This window comes from Pteropus medius, unplaced genomic scaffold (genome assembly GCF_902729225.1).
Source record: "Pteropus medius unplaced genomic scaffold, Ma_sr-lr_union100, whole genome shotgun sequence".
Taxonomy (NCBI): domain Eukaryota; kingdom Metazoa; phylum Chordata; class Mammalia; order Chiroptera; family Pteropodidae; genus Pteropus; species Pteropus medius.
This window is the reverse complement of record NW_024344241.1, coordinates 9355801-9376924: the sequence shown is the minus strand read 5'-3', so window position 1 is coordinate 9376924 and position 21124 is coordinate 9355801. Positions and strand designations below refer to the sequence as shown.

Genomic DNA, 21124 nt, shown 5'->3' with positions numbered 1-21124 from the left:
TGTAATCCTAAACTACTATACCCTTTTAAGTGTGTGTGTGTGTGTGTGTGTGTGTGTGTGTGTGTGGGGAGGTGGGGTTCTTTCTTAGGTAGCTGGGTAGGGTCCTTAGTTACCTGATTCTGTTTGCAGGGGATGTCCACAAGTGTAAACACACACGGAGAGTGGCCCTTGTGCACCACAGGAAGTAAAGGACCTGGAGCTCAGCACTCTGTCCCGGCTATGGGAAAACATTTTTGCTTCCCTACCCCTCTCCTGGGTTCAGTTATTCTCCCTACCATTTCTCTGTCGATGCTCTTCCCCTCCAAGTCATCTTTTCTCCAAGATGGATGCTCTGTCCTCTGAGCTATTATAGTATGAATGAACCCTCTCTTTGTTTCAGCCCTCTCTCTGTCAGCCTCCCACTCTTCCTGGGGGGAGTCTCCCTCCCTCACCTTGCATCCCTTTTATTCTTCCAGGTTCACTCTTTACCTTTGTCCCCACTGTTCACTCTCATGTGAATGCTAAAGAATATTGATATATATTTTTAATTGTGATAAAATACACAAAAAGTAAAAGGTACCATTTTGAAGTATACAGTTCAGTGACATTAAGTACATTCACTTAATGCTGGTGCAACCATCACCACCATCCATCTCCAGAATATTTTTCATCTTGCAAAACTGAAACTTTGTATCTAGTGAACAATTATTTCCCGTTCCCACTTCCCCTCCCTAAGCTCCTGGCAACCATCATTCTACTTTCTGTCTCTTTGAATTTAACTACCTCATATGTGTAGAATCATATAGTATTGGTTCTTTGGTGACTGGCTTATTTCGCTATTGTTAAAATTCATCCATGTTGTAACATGTGTCAGAATTCCTTTCTTTTCTAAGGCTAAATGACATTACATTGTATGTATAGACCACATTATGTTTATCCTTTCACCCTTTTACGAATAAACATTTGGATTGCTTCCATCTTTTGGCTATTATAAATAATGTTTCTATGAACATGGGGGTACAAATATCTATTTGAGGCCCTGCTTTCAATTCTTAGAGGTATACGTGGAATTACTAGATCATATGGTAACTCTGTTTAAGTTTTTGAGGACCCTCCATGTTATTTTCCATAGTGTATGTACCATTTTATTTCTACCAACAGTGCACAAGAGTTCCAGTTTCTCCATATCCTGTTTGACACTTGTTATATTCTGAAGGATATTCTCATTCAACAAATATCTCCTGAGATCTACAGTGTTCTAAGCCCTCTGTTGGTTTCCAAGGATATACAGTCTTCAACAGGACAACATCTTGGTTTTGAGCAGTTCATGGGCCGATATAGGAGGTGGCACATACTAAGTAGGTGCTGTGAGAAGAGCATCTCCATGAGACAGGAAGGGTGGTCAGTGGGGGCTTCTAAGAAGAAGTTTCTTTCATCCCCATTTTTAAGGTGAAGAAACCGAAAGTGACTAGCCTAATGTTGAACACCCATTAGAAGGTGAAGCCAGGACGCTAATCTAGGTCTTTCTGATTTCTGGTTCACATATACAATGGAATATTACTCAGTCATTAAAAAAAATGAATAAAAATATGAAATCCTACTATGCTGAGTGAAATGTCAGACAGACAAAGATAAATACCATATGATTTCACTTATATGCAGAATCTAAGAAACAAAAAGAACAAAATAATCAAAATCAGGCTCACAAATAAAGAGGACAATCTGGTGATGACCAGAGGGCAGAGGTGTTGCAGGAGCTGGGAGAATGGAGTGAAAAGTTAAAGAAATACAAATTAGTAAGGAATGCAGTCAGCATAAATGTAATGGCTAGGTGGAGAGCCAAAAGAGAGAAAGAGCAATTAGAGGGATCATTTTATAAACTGTATAAATGTCTAACCAATGTGCTATATACTTGAAACTAATATTAAAATAAAAGTTTTTTTAAAAGCCCACTTTTCAATTCTGATGCCAAGCTGTAGTTGAGGGATAGAGAGTCAGAGAGGTGACACAGTGAGCTCAATGCACATGGCTGGTGAGCTATGTGGCATTGAGTCCACCGGCATTGAGTCCAGACTAAAACGGTTGGCCTTTTTTCACCAAGAGGAGTCCCACAAATGGAAACTCATCACTTTAGATGGGGGAGAAGATTAGAAGCATAGAGAATAGCAAGACTTCCAGAAAGAGAAGAAACAATGATTTGGGATTATGCATTAAGATTTGGCTAACCTTTATTTATATTCTCATTAAACTACCATTTACTGGGAGCTAAGTGCTTTAACGTGCATCAGCTCATGTGGTTCTGAAGTAATCCTAAGGAACAGGAATTGTATTTCTCACCTTATAGATGGAGAAACAGAGGGCCAGGGAGGTAAGTAACTTGTTAAGTTTGCATGGCTAGCAAGTTTCAAGGAAGGGACATAACCCAAGCTCATCCTATTCCAGGTGCTGCAGCTTTCTGCTCTAAAACTTTGTCTTTTAGTTTCTTCTGTAAAATGGGGCAATTACTTTATAGGTTGTCACGATCATAATGTAAAGAAGGTGTCTTATTTCAATGTTTCTTAAATTTTAGTCACATATATATTGCCTTCAAAATTTTGTTTATTATTATTTAAATAATATCTAATTAAAATTTATGATAGATATTATCTATTCAAATGATATTATCTAATTAAAATGTGACTTCTCAAAATAATTTAAAAGTAATGATATTTTCTTAAAACCTGTAAGTGGACTCACTTTTCAAATTTAAATGTCACTTTAGCCTCACTGTAAGCAATAAAAATTTCTAAAAAACACATTTTAATGTGCTTCTATATATCTAATTTCCACTATCTATTTAAAATAAATAAAAATGATTGAAATAAAAATGCCCATCAGTACACTATCTGCAACACTCCTCACACTACCTGTGGGTAGGTCCTAAAAAAATCCTCCCCCGACCATCTTACGGGGGGGTCCTCTGCCCTTGCATCCTCTGCCCACTGGAATCTAGAGTAATTGTTAATCCCCTCTACCTTCCACCTTCTGGTGATCTCTAAGTGGTTACCATTATACAGACTAAAAGAGGGCATTGACTCTTTAGAAAACACTTTTTTCGATCAACCATAAATCTCAAGCAAATAAATCCCTCTTTGAAACCCAGTAACTAATCCCTTTGTGCATTTCTAGTCTTGTTGAGAAATGTGCATATGTGGTTCAGCCATGGCTTCTCCAGAGCTGCCTTCCTTCTGGATAAGGAATGTAGAGTAAAAGCCCTTGTCCCATCTCACATACTGACTTATGTTTTCTTATGTTGCTAAAACATTACTCTTCTCTAAATGATTATACATTAGTGTCTTTTCCTGGCAAAAAGACCAAGAAACGCAAACATTGAAGCTGACACATTGAGTTAAGAGGCACGCAAACATTTCAGTCATTCCTGTCACTCTGCTGCTTGGGCTTACTCACCACGGTGTGATTTTGTTATCACATCGCTCCTGCCCAGCACTTTAATGATTCCTGTAACTTGGTCGAGTGGGCCTCTTTCCATTATATTAATAAGTAACCACAAGGCAAAATTCAAAGTTTTCTGACATTTAGGACCTGGTAATCATATGCAACATTAAACTTTAAAAACATTTAGTTGTAGATAAAAATATATATTTTTTAATTTCCTACTTTTGAAGACAGGGAACAGGGGAGGAAGCTATTCTCCATTTGTGTGTACTGAACCATTAGCTGTGGCGGTCCTTGACCTGGGCCCTTCTAGTCATGTTTCTCTTCAGTCTCACCTGTGCTTTGGGGATCTCTATGCCTCCTTCCAGCTAGAACATGGCTCTAGTTCACAACTCCAACACCTCAATGACCAAAATGGGTTAAAGAGAGAGAAGATTTCTTAGGAGAGTTCTTCTTACTTGAGGAACTTGGAGGAGTGGAGGGGAAGAACTCATGCAGCAGGGAAAAGCAGTTGGCAGCTGGCTTGAGCGGGGCCCTCTCCATGCCTGTTGTTCTCTTTTAAAGCAGGCCTGGGCCCTCATTGGGTGAGGACTGGGGGAATTTTTATCCCTCCCTACTCCTTAATTCCAGATTCTTTCTTCAGCTCTGAGAGACTTTGGGGACTTCAGGTTGCCACCTACTCTCTAGAGTAAAGACAGCAGAGAGCCCTCAAAATGTTTCTTTGGAAATGTAGGTGAAAAATCTAGCTATTTAGCACAGCTATTTAGAAAATGGAAAAAGATGTATGGGACCAGAAAGGATGAATTAGCACTGGGAGGATCTCAAGCATTCTGGACACAAGTTCTGTCCAGGAGATGTTGGAGGAGGAACGGCACCTCTTAAAGGTTGAGTGTGGCCAAAGGAGAAAGAGAGTAGAGCACAGACTGCAGGAGGCTTTGAGGGCAAGCTTTGGGGTAGGAACTGTGGTGGGGGAGTTTCAAAGGCAAACTTCGTCCTTTTCATTATTTTGACCAGTGAGTTCTAAGGCCCTGCCCATTGGCATAGGCTTAGAGAGGTCTGGCAACTGCCAAGTGATTGTTGAGATCCTGGCAGATGCTGGCCCACATATCAGCCATCTGTATGATGCAAGGGTCTGGAAGGCATCATGAGAATGTTTAATCATGTTTTTAGAGAGCTTAGCACACGGTCAATATGAAGTCATGTGCAGTTTACTTCTCTTTCCTGGGCATGGAACAAGGTAGGCTCTCCCAGGGCCCTATCTTGCTGGCAGGCCTGGGTGAGAGCAAAAACCTGACCAGCCTATTACTGGCAAGCCCAACAAAAGTCCCCACCAGTCCAGAATGATGAATAACTGCTTCACAATTAGAATGCAACACCAACAACAAAAGCAAAACTTCTGGTAAGGGGAAAAACAAACCTTTACTCATCTGACAACCAAGTTCTTGGGGCTCTCCTGGGGCCAGCAGTGCAGGCTTCCACAGGCTCCCCATTCCTGCCGCTACCGCCTCTCAGACTCAGAGGCCAGTTGCAGGGATTGGTGAGCAGGGGAGAGTGAGCTGTATCTAGAATGGGGTGGGCCTGAGGGAAAAATTACAGAGCCTGTAGAGAGAGCAAAAGCAGCTATTGAGAGAGGTGGGAGCTTGAGGCAGGATAAAAGGAAGGAGCCTCTTCCACCTGAGGAATCAGATGTAGTAGTTTTTTGGTTTCTGTTCAGCCTAACATGTTGCAAGAGCTTCCACATGTGAAAATTAAGTTACATAAATGCATAATAAATCATATTAAAAATAAAAGTAACAAGTCCTCAAAATACTCATTATTTCCAAATTATTTGACTAGAATTCCTTATTATCTCTGCTTTGGTGATTATTTGTTACACTGTATCTGTATGGTGAAAATACTACATAACCCGTGAGCTACTGCACATACTCTCTTAACTGTGCCTTCAGTGGCATTGTGTTGGTACCTTGAAATTGATCGTGGTGGGAGTATTTACACCACAGGAATCAATGAACACTAGAAATCAGAGCTTCCCTTCTACCATCTCCTCCCAGGCAACTGTAAGACATTTATCAGCACACCGCTGGGTAGAGCTTGGTTTGCTTTTTCACTCCCTGTTCGTCATAGTTCTGCTTTTAGCTGCTTTTGGGGCTGTTAGCAGGGAGAGAAAAAATAGCAGAGATGGAAGGGAACCAAGTATCTTGCTGAAATCTGGCTGGCAGGAGATGTCCAAAGCTGGCTCCCATGAGTGAGTCGAAAGTGAAGGAGAGGAAAGTCACCGAGGACCTTGGTTTACAGGGCCAAGAGGAGAGCTCTTCGAGCTGCCAAACCTGCAGGCTTGGCCGCAGGCTCTTGTCCTGGGCTGGTCCTCTCCGACCAACCCTGGCTACTTGTGTTATGCTCACTCTTGCCACACTGATCTGTGGTTACCTCATATCCATTTGTCTCACTGGCCCTCTCTTTACAGTCCTCTTTCCCCACTTTGCAGTGGCCAAGGAAATGAGCCATACATTTCTCCCTCATGCAGGCACCTTTAGATCCTGGGTGTGCTTGGGGCATCCCTCATGTGGCTGTGGCACAAGAAGAGCAGTTCACCCTCACACTATCCAAGGTCACTCTCTGATGTGAGGATCTCCAGGCCCACTCCTCCCTATAGCCCTCTGTCTCTACATACCAGGACAGGCAGTGCAGATCCTAGGGCAGAAGAGTTACTTGGTCTGAAAAAAGGCCAGATCATTTTCAAATTTCTTTCCACTGTGAGTTCGTGCTCACCTCTTTGTCACTGGCTGGGTAATAGCACAGCAATGGCAAATGTCTGCTTTACCCTTCCAGCACCCCACAAATATGAAATGGGCTTGGGAGAGAAGGAGTGCAATCAAGTGTGCTTCCGTAGAGGGCTGGTGTGATGGCCCTGAAGCCCCCGAGAATGGACAATGCAAGCTGACCTTCATCTGTGAAATATCTCTGATAGATCCAGGACCCCAGATGAAGTAAGCCAGCAGGAGAGACTTGCCATGATAACCTGGATTCAAGCACTTCACATGCTGAGATATCTGATCGCCTAGTTAGAGGTGAGTTATGAAATACCTGGCCCTTGTACTGTAGTCCCAGCTGAGCCTTCTCTTCTCTAAACCTAACATTTTAACCTTATCTATGGTGAAACAGAGGGAATAAATGAAAAAATTCAAGGCAAAAGTGGCCCAAATGGTAAGCTCCATCACCTCCTTCCTTTACCCACCACCATTATACCATGGTGCCATAATCGATTTTCATCTAGTTTGATTATGTCATCTATTAATTTTCTTTCTCATACACAACATCCAGGCTTGAGAGAAATATCATATAAGGCACATATGGCAATGAGGTGCCCAGTTGAGTGGCATGACTTTCTGGGGTAATGATTGTCTCAGACTTCAGTCCTTAACCCCAAGAGAAGCATCATCACCTTCAACTGGGTTGTATGGAGTACATGGATGAACTAGGTTCTGTCCTTTCTCCCATAATCTGTTCCTTAAAACACTGAACATAAAATATGATTCTCCAGTTGTTAATCAAGCTCCATAGGACAAGAAAGGACTATTGTTTTGCTGTTTCTAGATACTATATTCCTCCTAAGATGGCTAAAATAATATGCAAAATACTGTGAAAACAGAGGATGCCTATTTCAGAAGGTATGCATCTGGAATCTAATGGTAAGTATTATAATAGGTATAATTTGGTTTTCTACATTTTTATTCCAATGATGCTATTCTCTTAATTTAGACATCTTAAATTCAACTTTATACCTGCAACACTGTTAAGTCATTATCAATAATTCCAATTTCTTTTTTACATTTCCATCTAAGATAGTGCTTGCCTGTAAAATTTATTGGCAGAGGCAATATTCTATATTTAGTGAAAGAGATGTTATCTATAAATTACAAGGAAATGATTACATCAAGGTCCTCTGCTGATGAAATAAACCACAAGAAAGAAATAAAGTGTATGAGAGGAACAACATCCTAAAAGTCACTAAGAAACAAAGCTAGTTGACTATCTTGCACCTAAAGACTCCTTTGTCTACATGTACTCTCCACATGACCAAACAGCATGGCCTATGTGCCCTCTGGAGGGTTAAAAGAACAGCAATAGTGTATAACGATTTCTTCTGCAGCCTGAGAACATAATCTCTATTCAATGGTTATGTATCTAAACCACAAAATCACTAGAATAATTAGATGTCTTTTTAGGAATGATGAGAAACATGGCACAATTGTCCCTTTTGTTTACATAGAACTTAGAGTTGGAAGAAGGCTTACTGCCATCTATCTTGGCTAGTCCTTTCACTTTTCTAAATAAGGAAACTGAGGCACAAAGAGGAAAAGTGGCCTGCCCTTTGTCAGATGGTTGGTGGAGGTGGGACCACACCAAGTCTTCAGCCTTTTTGTCCTAGTCTTCTCATCAAGTAAAATGAATTCTCTTGGCTTCTCCTGGCAATCAGAGCTGTTCAAGAGAAGCACAGTGCAAGCTGCATGGTGCCATCCAGCAGAAATATAATAGCCTGTCTTTCACTCTCACTAGGGCTGGTGTTCTCATTAGGTAAAGTTCCTTCTAGGGATTCTGGGAAGTAAATATTTCTGTTCTTCAGAGTATTGCTCAGGTAATTCTAAACTACACTCTGATAGAGATCATCAGTGGTGAGTAACTTGATTCAATTAAACAAAATGTTGAAAACTTCCTATGTTTCAGACCTTGAGCTTGGATACAGGAACTTGATGTATAGAAAGACACAGTTCCCATGCAGGAGAGGGGGTGGGGAGAGACTAGCATTTGAGAACTCTCTGTACTCTCTGTGTCATTTTTTTGTAAACTTGTATACTAAAACATAAGGTCTGTATACTAAAAAGAATATAGGGTCATTGTTTATCTAGTTGATTACAGTCAGCACCATTGTTAACTTGACTAGACCTTTGTAGGAATTAGACAGAGGTACCTCTTTCTTAAACCATTTTATCGTCAATAATCATAAAGTTGTACTAAAAATATATATATACATGTATATATTTTAAATACAAATGCAGTGATTGTGAGGAGAATGGTGCAGCAGAGTTATGCAGTAGAAAACCTGCACAACAGTGCACAGCAGCCCTGCTTTTACTGTCATCCCACTGGGGGAAGTAGACATACATATTAGTTACTAGACTAAAAGGCGGAATGAAACAAGTCAAATTATAGAGGGAAGATAAAAGATTGGGAAGGCAAAGGATAAAGAAGGAAATCATCCTGGTAAGACAGATAAACAGAAGAGGTAAGGAAAGAAATGGGGAACTAGGGAAATAAAGTGAAAAGTCAGTCATCTCTGTACGATAACAGCTCTACCCTGCCCTGGCCCACCTTGACTTTCCATGATTCTGTTATCAATGTTTCCTGTAAGGTAAGTACCTACTGATGGGCTTCTGGACCTATCTCTAAGGACTGAGAATATCCCACTCCTACCACAAAGCCATGTGAACATGAGACACTGAGTTGTGTCATAATTCTCCTAAGGCAACACTTATATCAAGAAATAATTTTTCTCTCCACTGTGAATGTCACCACCACCTACAACAGCCCCTAAAGCACGTTTTGTTCCCTCAGGGGCTGAAGCCTTGATCTATCAGCACCAGGGCTTAAGCAGAGTTGTTTTCCCGGTAGTGAGTGCCTTTAGGCTCCTTTATCCATATCTTTTTGCTCAGATGCCCATAGAAACAGATATTTCGGAGATGGCTGACTCCTGGTTGGTACCCACTGGTTTCAATTACATGGCATTGGTCTTCTTACCCTTGTTCACAAGACAAATAAGCTCAAATAGCCTTAGCTGCATGGATAACTGCCATCACAGTCCTTTTCTATGTGAGTCTTTCCTAAAGAGTTACAAAACTCATGCTTGAGGCACAGGATTCATGCCCATGGCAGGAAGAAAGTGTTGGTGTGGAACCCTATTTTTTTCCTGCTGCAGATTCATGGGAGAAGGAGAGTTCCAGAGAACTGCTCTCCCTCTAGTATTCATGCAGTCAGAGTCAAATCCAGTAGTTACGTCAAACCACACCCTCACTGGAACAGTCATGGCTTTGCAAAGAACTGAGGAGAGACAGTTTGGTGTGACCACCTCCATCAGGGGTTACACTCACATCCTAGCCACACTATAGATAAAGAGACTGTAAGACAAAGGTCAGAGTTACCAAACAAAAGAACGAAAACAGTCTTGCCAGCCTTAGGGAGGTTTTTAGAAGACTTGGGCCTGAAAAGGTTGATCTTTAAAACTGGTGACCATCTCCATTTCCACAAAAATATTCCATGTTATTATACCTTTTTAGCTAAATTATTTGTGGATATCTACATAAGTAGTAAATGGACAAAAATCTTTATGAAAATTATATAATCAACTTCAGGACAGTAGCTAAATCCTTTAGACATTCATGATGGGTAGGTATATGAGTGCCTGTTATGTTAGTATCTGTATATTTGAAATATTTTATTAACAAATAAACTGCCACCAAAGAAGATATATGGTTGGCAAATGAGCACATGGAAAAAATGTTCAGTACCATTAGTCATTAGTAAAATTCAAATTCAAATAACAGCAAGTTCTATATACCTATTAGAATGGCAACAACCTGACAACAACAAGTTTTATCAAATATGTGGAGCAACCAAAACTCTTGTATGTTGTTGGTGAGAAGGCAAAATGCTACAACCAGTTTGGAAAACAGTTTAGTGGTTTCTTACAAAGTTAAACATATGCATACTATATGACCAAAATATCTTACTACTAGGTATTTATCCAAGAAAAAAATGAAAACTTATCTTCACATGAATAAGAATTAATCTTAAATGCATTTTTTTAAGTAAAAAGACAGACTCAAATCTATCCACTGTATGACTCCACTTATATGACATTCTGGAAAAGAAAAAACTATCGAGACATTTCTCTTGATGCTAGGACCCAGGCAATTTTTAGTAGCTCCAGCCAGATGCCCTCAGCACAGAAAAGTCAAAATCCCGTAGTCACCCCTTTCTTTGGCCTGCTTGACTGCTAACTTCCCCAAGAGCACGTGGGAACACAGAACCCATGGTTTGAAGATACACTAGGGTCCCTGGGCATTCAGCATTTTCTTTCCACTTTCACACTTGGAGCTGCTAGTGGTGTGGACTATATCTTACTCATTCTATATACCCACTATACACCCAGAGACCAACAAACAGCTTGGGATATCATTGATGATTCATAAATATGTGCTTAAAAGAAATAAGAGCAGGGTAATTAAGCTTGGACTTCTATCCATGGCTCTGCCTCTAAAAGGAAGAGGGAGAAAACTTCAGAGACACAAAAGATGACATCTTTTTGGAGAGAGGTAACTAATATTAGATGGATTATTTCCACAGCACCTCAGATCACGCACATCAGAATGAATATTTCATAATCAAAATGAGAATTACCTTAGTTGCAGAACCAACAAAGTGATTTCTAAAGGGAGCAAGTTCAATTCACAGCAAGAATACACAGGCACCTTTTGTGTGCTGTGCTCTGTCTTTACTCCCTTGGGGTTGCCCATGAGACCCTTCTGTGCCGAGCAGCAAGATCAGACCAATGAAGAGACAGCCATCACACAGCCAAAATGAGTGGTCAGAGGTCAGTGACTCATTTCTCTCTCCACTGATGTTCATTTTTCATTCTCTGCAGGCTTGATCAACTGTCAGCTTTCATGCGGAAAACGCCCAGGTCAAACACAGTTCTTCAGTTATTAGAATCGTTGTGTGGTTTCCCCCAAATCCTTGGCCTTAGTCACTGGCATAAGCTGAAATATAAGAGGCAATTTGCCTGCAAGCTTGCCCCATTTGTTTTTGTTAAAGATTAATTTTGTGTTAGAAAGTAAAAGAAACAAGTATTTACTAATACTAGATATTATGGCCCAATGTTTAAGCTTGCAAAGCTACAGAGACAGGATTTCTGGATCCAGAGCCATGCTGCCATCACCATATGAACTCTGTGATGTTTGTTTGGAGAGAATTTCAAGTGTACTTGAGTGTCATCTCTCAAAAGTAGTCACCTGGAGAGACAACAACCTAAACTGCACTCTCCAGGGAAGAACCACGACTTTTGACCTCTGAGCCCCAGTCAGGGTCTGGTCTTAAGTTCCTAGGCTGGGTGACACTTGTTTCATGCACGATGCTACAAATGCTGTATGGTGGTCATGTAGCTGAGTGTCGGCTTCTAGGCTTCACAGTCCCATCAATTTATTGCCATGCATGAATTCTAAACTAAAATCTGTCTGTTGACTTCACTCTCAGTAATATTTGGCTGTTACCCCAAATCAATTTCATTGACATCTATCGTGAATATTCAAAAGAATGTGTTATGTTCTACTCTGAAGAGTTCCAGAAGAGGATACCAGGCTATGCGCTAAGTGCAGGGAATAGAAAGATGAAGGAAACTCTGATTTTTTTTTAGGAAAATCTATTTTTTTTTAATATACATAATAAAACTTACCATCTCAACCATTTTAAGTGAACAATTTAGTGGCACTAAGAACAGTCACATTGCTGTGCAATTATCACCACAGAACTTTTTTCATCTTGCAAAACTGAAACTCTGTACCCATTAAACATTAACTCCCTATTCCCTCCTCCCCTAGCTTCTGGCAACCACCATTCTATCTTCTGTCTCTGAATTTGACTACTCTAGGGAACTCATACAAGTGAAATCATACAGTATTTATCTTTTTGTGACTAGCTTATTTAATATAGCATGAAGTCCTCAAGGTTCATCCACATTGTAGCATGTGTCAGAGTTTCTTTTCTTTTTAAGGCTGAATATTCTATTGTATGGATAGACCACACTATGCTTATCTGTTCATCCTTCTATGGATGGACACTTGGGTTGTTTCTACCTTTTAATTATTGTGAATAATGGTTCTATAAACATGGGGGACAAATATCTCTTCGATACTCTGCTTTCATGTTGTCTGAGTATAGACCCAGAAGTGAAATTGCTGGATCATATGGTAATTCTGTTTAATTTTTTGAGGAGCCTCCATACTTTTTCCACAGCAGCCACACCACTTTACACACTCACCCTGTGACTGTGTGGCTTATAAACAACAAACATATACTTTTCACCATTCTGGGAGATGGGAAGTCCAAGATTATGATACCGGCAGATTAAGTGTCTAGTGAGCACTTTCTTGTTCATAGACAGTCATTTTCTCACTGTGTCCTCACAAAGTGGACACTCTCTGGGGAGCTATATGGGGTCTCTTTTATAAGGCACTAACCTCATGATGCTGGAGCCTAATGACCTGATCGACTCCCCAAAACTCCATCTCCTTATACCATCAGGAGTTAGAATTTCAGCACATGAATTTTAGGGGACATAGACATTCAGCCGATAGCACACCAGGACTTTATTTTCTTTAAGGTAGAGAAAGACAGAAGTAGAGATGTGATTATAACTGAATAGAGTTTGTGGCAAGTAGAAAGGTGTGTGCGGTGGCAGCAGAACCCCAGGATAAGTGCACCAACCCTCAGGCATTTGCAGGGCATGCTTCATCAAAGAGCTGTGTCTTAAGTCAAATTTTGAAGGAGGGCACTTTGGCAGGAGGCAATGATGAAAACAAATGTATCCCCACGGAGCTCTCAGTGATGTGCACAGCAAGGGACCCTGCTCTTGTGTCCCAGGGTGCCTGAGTAGCCAGCAGTCGCCAAGTCCTTGATGGTGATAGCAGAGAAAGTCCATTATATGAAAGCTATAGCAGTTTTAATCTGGCAAGATTTGGAGAGTTTAATATGCCTTTAAGATGATTGGAGTTTTGGTTGTTTTTGTTGTTGTTAAGGAAGGTAGATCTAGGAAAATCAGACTGCTTTAAGAATAAGAATCAAAGTAACATATACATAGTTACTATTTCCAGGTACTAACTTACTGATTCATTAAAACAACTCTATGAGGGAGATACTATATCATCCCATTTTACAGATGTGGAACAGAGAGGTCAAATAAATTACCTGAGGGCACACAGCTTATAAGGAGAAACTCAGATTTAACCCCAAGTAGTCTGGCTCCAAAGTCCATGGTCATGCACTCTTCCATTCTCACTGCAGAAGAGAATGTTGAACAATCAGATGCCTGTCCTCAAGGTGTTTGCAATGTAATTGGGGATACAAATAATAAAGAAATAACAAATAATTAAACAAATATGATATATATTATTATATATATAACATATAACGTATATGATATATAGCACAGGAGGTGGCAAACTTTTTCTGTGAAGCTTCAGATGGTAAATATTTTAAGTTCAGCAGGCCAAGATGAAAAAACCAAGGATCTTATGTAGGTCTCTGTTGCAACTGCTCAACTGTGCCATTGGAGCACTAAAGCAACCACAGACAACAGGTAATTGAGTGAGCATGGCTCCAATTAAACTTTATTTATGGACATTGAAATTTTACATGTTTGGGGAGAATACGTCTGGGATGCTCACTGGGGGTGACTCATGCCTTCATTTTTGTCTTAGCCTCATCTCTACCTGATGTTATAGCTGGGATCTGCACACTACAGTTAATGCGTCAAATCCAGCTTGCTGGATTCTTTTCCCTATTAGAAAAAATGTGAAAACCATTCTTAGTTCCATGGTATTTGACCTATTAAAGATTTTCATTATTAACAGCTACACCAGGAATAGCTCTGATGCCTTAAATGAGCTCAAAGTGTAAATAAAGTGACTTTTAAATCACTTACTATATATCAAGCATATACGAACACAGAGAGGATAGCATGGTGACCCCATGTTCTCACTGCCAGCTCCAATAATTCTCAACTCCTGGCTAGTGTTGTTTCATCTATGACCCTCCCACACCCCACACCCCCAGGATTATTTTGAAATAAATCCCAAGCATCAAAACAAGAAATAAATTAATTTAAAAAACACATATGCATTAGAAAACTATATTTAATATAAACATACCATGCAAATCAGTCAAGGATTATATTAAATATCTATCAATTTGTTTAGATTCATCTGGATTTACCAGAAAAATAAATCCTCAATGTTCCTTGATATAAATGAACCAAATACATTTTACTGATCTGATTGCATTGAAAATCAGATTCCAGTACATATTTATTTTCCAAAAAAAATGGCCAAAAAGAGCATCATGCAAAATTAGAAAACACAGGAAATTTTAATTTTCCAGGAGAGCTCTATTGATCTGCTGATAAGGGTGTAACAAAGCCACTCCCTGCCAAAGTTGGTTGTGAAAACTGAAGGAAACCCAAGGAAAGAGTGTTTGCAGTAGCTCTGAAAAGATAGTTCTAACAAGATGGACTCAATTTAGTTGACAAGTAATGCAGCTAAAAATTAATAATTAGCATTTTGTAACCTATAACTTATGACTTAGGTAATAATGAAATATTTATCATTTGTTAGCACATTTTGGCCAGTGAAACAGTGTCCCTTGTGATTCACAAGAGGAATCTTGAACTGAAACATAGGTGCAGTTATGTTCTGCATAAGATCACATAGGATCACAGTATGTTCTTTCAAACTTCCATGTTTGGGTACATCTTAATACTGAGAGTGTTCTTTCTTATCACATCTTCTTGGTGTTTATCCTAAACACTCTGGCCATCCAGAAAGAGGACTTTCTCCTCATGGGGATGAGTCTGGGGCAAGGCAATCACCAGAGTCTTAGAGAGGAATAGTCAAGCCCAGCTGTGCTACCCCTGACTGAGATCTTGGTGACCAAGTGGGTAGGGGTGGAGTGGTCTTCCATTTTGTAGCTGCCGTGAGAAGCTAAATCACTTGTCAGGCCTATGGACACTTTGCCATTTATGGTTCAGAGGCACTGTCTTTACTCTTTGGCAAACCCTTCCCATCACCAAAAACAAAATCCATTTCCCTTTATGGAAATCTTTCAGGCTGTTTACAAATACTCTGGTTCTTCATCTTGCAGGCACAAAGTAAAACTACAGTCTCTTGCCTACTTTGCAGGTAAGAAAAGCCATGTTCCTTACTCTGACAGATGAAATGTGACAGGAAGTGACACATATCACCTCTAGGTGGACATTTCAAGAGCCACAATCTCTTTTCCCTAGGCCAAAGAAGGAATCCTGGAAGTTTCTGTATGGTTGGAGCTTTCTTTGACTAGTATGCAAGTGAGTGACCATGACAGTTGAGCCATGCTGCCAGCTTCCTGAAATTCTTGCCTCTTTATCCTATGCCCCTCCAGCCAACTAGCCCATACTCTGTTCCTGTCCTCATGCATAACACCTAGATCCCTGGTTTAGCTCCAAACATACTTTTCTACCTCATATGTGCTTAGGGGTGAGATTAAATGAGTTTAAAGATAGCATGGTTTTAGAAGGGAAGACAGGCCTAAATAGAAGTTAGAGTGGCGATGTTCCCAGTGCCTGCCCTTTGTGCTCCAGTTATGGAGTGCATTGCCGTTCTTCCCTGCAATGCTTGCAATGAGTCTATTGGGTTGATCTGCCTTCTCTGTCAGCACTGTGTCTATACTAGGACAGGCTACTAGGATTTCTCAAATGTGCAAGACTGAGGGGGTTTCTAGAACTTACTCTGACCTCTTATCCCTCACAAATCCTTTCTTCCCCTCAAGTCTCAAAGAGTATGGTCTCTTCATTCCCTGGCACCTGTCATTTGGTGGCAAGGTTCTCCAGATGGGTTGGCCTATTAGTCACATCTTGTTTGTGGGTGTTTTGGGTGCAGGCAGGATGTAGTTCAGAACAGACTAAAGAAGCACAGGCTGGCAGGAGTAGATGTTCTCAATTCTTCCAAGTGACTCACTTGGAATAGGGTATTACAGCTCTTTTTAGATATGCTCATATCCAAAGAAGCAACATGATGAGGTTATTACTTCAGGGAAACCATCCCCTACTATCACCACCAGCTGGAAAACACCAATGAGCAGTGAATGATTCTGCCTGTGGATCCAGAGTGCATCCACCCCAGGCAGGTGGCCTCTTCAGCTCAGGATTTTGAATGGTAAAGGTCCAGCATAGTTCCCAAAGATGCAGGGCCATCCTCAGTGCTGTCACCTTTCAAGCCCAGAGATATATCTATCTGTGTCAACTCTTCTTGTATCTGATGCTGTGGGGTCCTGCCCATATCCTCTGAGTGCTCACTTGGGATCAGGGTCTTCTGATCCCAAGTCAGGGTGGCAGATAGGGAACCCCCAGCAGCACCCTTAGGCAACAGCAAATGCCCCAGCTTCCTTGCCTTCAGGGTGGGATGGGTTATGAGACCATTGACTGTTTCCAGTGTCCAGGCGCCTCATACTGACCTCTGCCCTCCCATCCTTCACCTTTCACTCCCTATCCTGTGTCACCTCCCTGACAGTTGCTTCTAGCTCCTGTTTCAGAGTCATTTGGCATTTGGGGACAGTCCAGATCCCCCCTCAGCCATCACTGATGAATCTATTATCAGTCAAGGTATTTAAAGCTTTGGGAACCTATTTGTATATTCATATGTTAGAAATCTTGGGGCAAATCAGGTTCATAGCTTCACTGCATAGTTTGTGAAATATTCCTTTCTAAATTCATTTCTTCCAGCCTCCAACTCCATGGCCACTTCCATGGCTTCCTCAGAGGGATGATCATTCTCAGTCCTTATGTTCCTAATCAGAGATTTAGTCAGTTTGGGCTGTTGTAATAGATTTTCACAGTCTGGATGCCTTAAAGAATAAACATTTACTTCTCACATTTCTAGAGGCTGTAAATCCAAGATCAAGGTGCCGACATAGCTGGTTTATTTTCCTGCTTTGTAGACAGCTACCTCCTTACTATGTTTTTACATGTATCCTCGTAATGGCTTCTTATAAAGTCACCAGACCCATTTATGAGAACTCCATCTTCCTGACCTGAACTTCCAAAGGCCTTACCTCCTAAAACTATCATATTAGGGATTAAGCTTCAACATACAAATTTTGGAGGAGGACATTCTCACTCCATAACAGAGGCTATTCCTCTTTTTAAAAAGTATTGTGAAAAAAAAGTTATGGCATCATCATCCTTTCTCTTGGAGTTATTTGCACAATTGTAACTGCAAAATAATTGTGTTCCTAAGCTCTAAGACCCAAGAGGACAGAACTGTTTTTGTTTGGCTCACCATAGAGCCTGGGACATCACGGAGGCTCAAATGGTTGATGACATGGAGAAATGAATGAAAATCTAGAACATAATCTCCATTATACATTTCACAACACAACAAATATTTTCATTTTTCTTTATTCAATTCTTGTCTGTATTCATGTCATTTTGTATGGCTATAATATTAGTGTGAATCATAGTATAAGTGCACTCTTGGCTTCTGGTCAAGATTGTGGAGTAAATAAATGCTGTACTTGCCTCCTCTCATGACCACACCAAAATTACAAGTAAACTACAGAACAGCCATCACTGGGAGTCACCTGAAGTCTAGCTGAACAAAAGTCCTACGCTGGAGACACACAGAAGAGGCCACCTTGAGAATGGTAGAAGGGCAGAGATGCATGTTCCACACCCGCATGTGGTGGTTGAGAATTGTGAGAAATATCTCAGCTGCAGAGGACCCCCAGAAGAGCAAGGGGTCCTGGTCCCACACTGGACTCCCCAGCCAAGGGTCCCAGTGCCAGGGAGAGAAGTTCTCACAACTTCTGGCTGTGAGAACCAGCAGAGATTGTGGCTGAGTGAGACGAAGGGCTGAGGGAGTCACACAATTTCCTCTTAAGAGGATTGTGCATGAACTTACCCACTGATAAACTCACTCGCTCAGAGCTCCAGCTCTGGGGCAGCAGTTTGAAAGGTGCCAGGAGCATATGGGGAGGAATTGAAATCTTGCTATCTGCAACAACATGGATGGACCTAGAGGGTATTGTACTGAGTGAAGTCAGACAGAGAAAGAGAAATGTCATATGTGGAATCTAGAGAACAGGATAAACAAGCAAACAACAGAAACAAGCTCATAGATATGGAGAACATTTTGTCAGATTGAGGCGTGGAGGATGGATTAAGTGGGGAAGGGATTGAGACGCACACATTGGTAGTTACAAAATAGACATGGGTATATAGAGTATAACATGGGGAATATAGTCAGTAGTATCGTAATAATTATATATGGTGTCAGATGGATACTAGATTTATTGGGGTGACCACTTCACAAGTTATATAAATGTCTAATTACTGTGGTGTAAACCTGAAACTAATATAAATTGTATGTCAACTATAATTGAAAAAAATAAAAATATAAAAATTTAAAAAATCATAGTATAAGTGCAATCTTATTGTGTACTTATAATAAACATTTCCATGTTGCTACAGAATGTTCATAACATATTACATCACAATTAAGTACCACATTTCAATAAAATAGTGCGATAATTGGTGAAATTAGAATATTGTCTGGAGATTAGATTATAGGACCATGTCAATGTCAATTCTTTTTTTTTTTTTAAGCTTACAGCACCCGGTCTTCCTAGGTGGTCTCCCATCCAAGGACTAACCAGGCCCAACCCTGCTTAGCTTTCGAGATCAGACGAGATTGTGCTTGTTCAGGGCGGTATGGCTGTAGATCAATGTTAATTATTAATGTGGATAATTATGTACAGAATATCTTTGTCTTTCATTTTAGGAAACATACACCAAAGAATTTACCAGTGAAGGGGTATAATGTATGCATGCAACTTTCAAATGGTTCAGAAGAAAAGTTGTGTAGATAGAACGCTAAAGCAAGTAGTAAAGTATTAACACTTGAGAAACTGAGCGGAGGGCATACAGGAATTCTTCATACTTTTTAAGCAACTTTCTTGCAAGTCTAAATTATTTCAAAATAAAATGTTAAAGAACAATAACACAAAAAGAATTGGACCCATGGATACATAGCTACTACAAGAGGTCTATGAATTTATATGAGCATCAAGTACATAGGAGTTGAATAAATAGTATCCTGTACACATACAGGATACTGATATTTTTCAAATCTGTTTGATTTTGTTGTGATGAATGCAAATTTATTTATAAATGTTACTGAATCCATTTTTAGCTTTTTACTTTGTATTTTACAAATCAATGCATGTTAAAAAATACATTTAAAAAGAGGATAGGAATGAGACAGGAATAGCAACACCTTGATAATTATTAAGGCTGGGTGATAGGTACATGGAGGTTCATTGTACTATTTCTAACTACTTTCAAGTATGTTTGAAATTTTTCAATAATAAAAAAATTTAAGATATGGGCATGTTTAAATTTGTTATGAGAAAAAGTGAATGCTGTGAAGAGAAAAGTGAAAAAATGCTTTTCAGGTGCTGCTTTTGGAAAAAGTATTTGGCTAAGAGTGAGACTGAGGTCACTGGACCATTTTTGTCTCAATGCTCATCTGTGAAATGGTGATTTCAACAACTGCCATAGACAGTCAGGGAAAGCAACGGTCTTGTGAGGCTTCAGTTTAGGGGTGTGGAGTACTGTCTAACACAAACTATCAGCACAGAAACTGCCATTCTTCACCCTGCCCCAGAGAAAAAGCCAGGAAGAGAAATGGATCTCATTACGAATGTTTTGACCAGAATTATGGAAAGTAGTAACTAATTACAAGTGCAGATAAATGAAAATCGGTGCTGGAGAAAAAAGGGTGGGAGGTGAAATATATAATAAGGAGGGAAACAAATTGTACTTGGTTTTTTAAATGACCAACTTGAAAAGGAATGCAATGGAAGAAAATAAAAGAGCAAGAAAGCAAAGGGTAAGAGTGAGAGTGGCAGGGAGGAGTCAGCAAGGAAACAGCATTTCCAAGGCCCTGGCAGCCAGTCCCTTCTAATACCAGTCATGCTCCCACCTGGACAGAATGGCTTCATGTCAGAAGTGGTGAAGCAAGGCTGAACCTGAGAGATGAGATGAGAACCTCAACCCACAAGAGCAGGAACACTGATGATCACACAGCCATCGTTAAACCTGGAAAGCAAAAGTGAGTATGCCTAACGAGCGCCAGGTGGTGATCTACACTGTCTAGGCCTTGCCCAGAAACCACACTGACCTAAAGAGCTAGGGGACACGGCCTCAGGGTAACCTTTGTGGAAGGCAGTATGGTAGTGTGAAAGAGAAGAGGGTAGGAGCTGTGAGGTCAGGTGATTCTTAAAATACTGGTGAAATAGCATAGAATGTGGCAGAAACAGGCATATGGATTTGGATTGCAGGGTAGGCAGCGACTCATCTGCCCTGGACCCTTCCAGTTAGCCACCCTGCCCAGGGTTCCTCCACCCCCAGCTCTAACCTCTTCAAAAACAGAGAACACACTCCACCTGAAACAACCTTCCTTTTATTCCATGATTCTGACTTCCTCTTCTTTAATGGAAACCATATTTTCCTATGCTTTCAATACATTGGATGAGAGTCATTTTCTCCCTCCACTATGCTCCCTGATTACTTAGCCCATAATAATACTTTAAAAACCAAAACCAAATATTACTCTTGGAACTTGGAACATCCACCAGGATTGGTAGCTTTCATTTAGCCTCTACATTATTTCACTTTTCTTGGATTGGCCCTCAACTCCCTCATGTCATGTTAAGGTCTATATGTTTTTGTATCATTTGACTTCTGCCACTGACCAGCTGAGTGTTTGGGGTGAATGAGTTAAACTTGCTGTACTTCAATTTTCACCATCTATTAAATTGAGGTGATAATAGTGCACGGCTCACATGTTGC

General features: G+C 40.4%; 1 pseudogene; it reads right to left on the bottom strand.

Moving 5' to 3' along the window:
- Positions 1-18875: 18875 nt before the first annotated feature.
- On the bottom strand, positions 18876-18994 carry LOC120607762 (uncharacterized; annotated as a pseudogene).
- Between the last annotated feature and the right edge of the window lie 2130 nt (positions 18995-21124).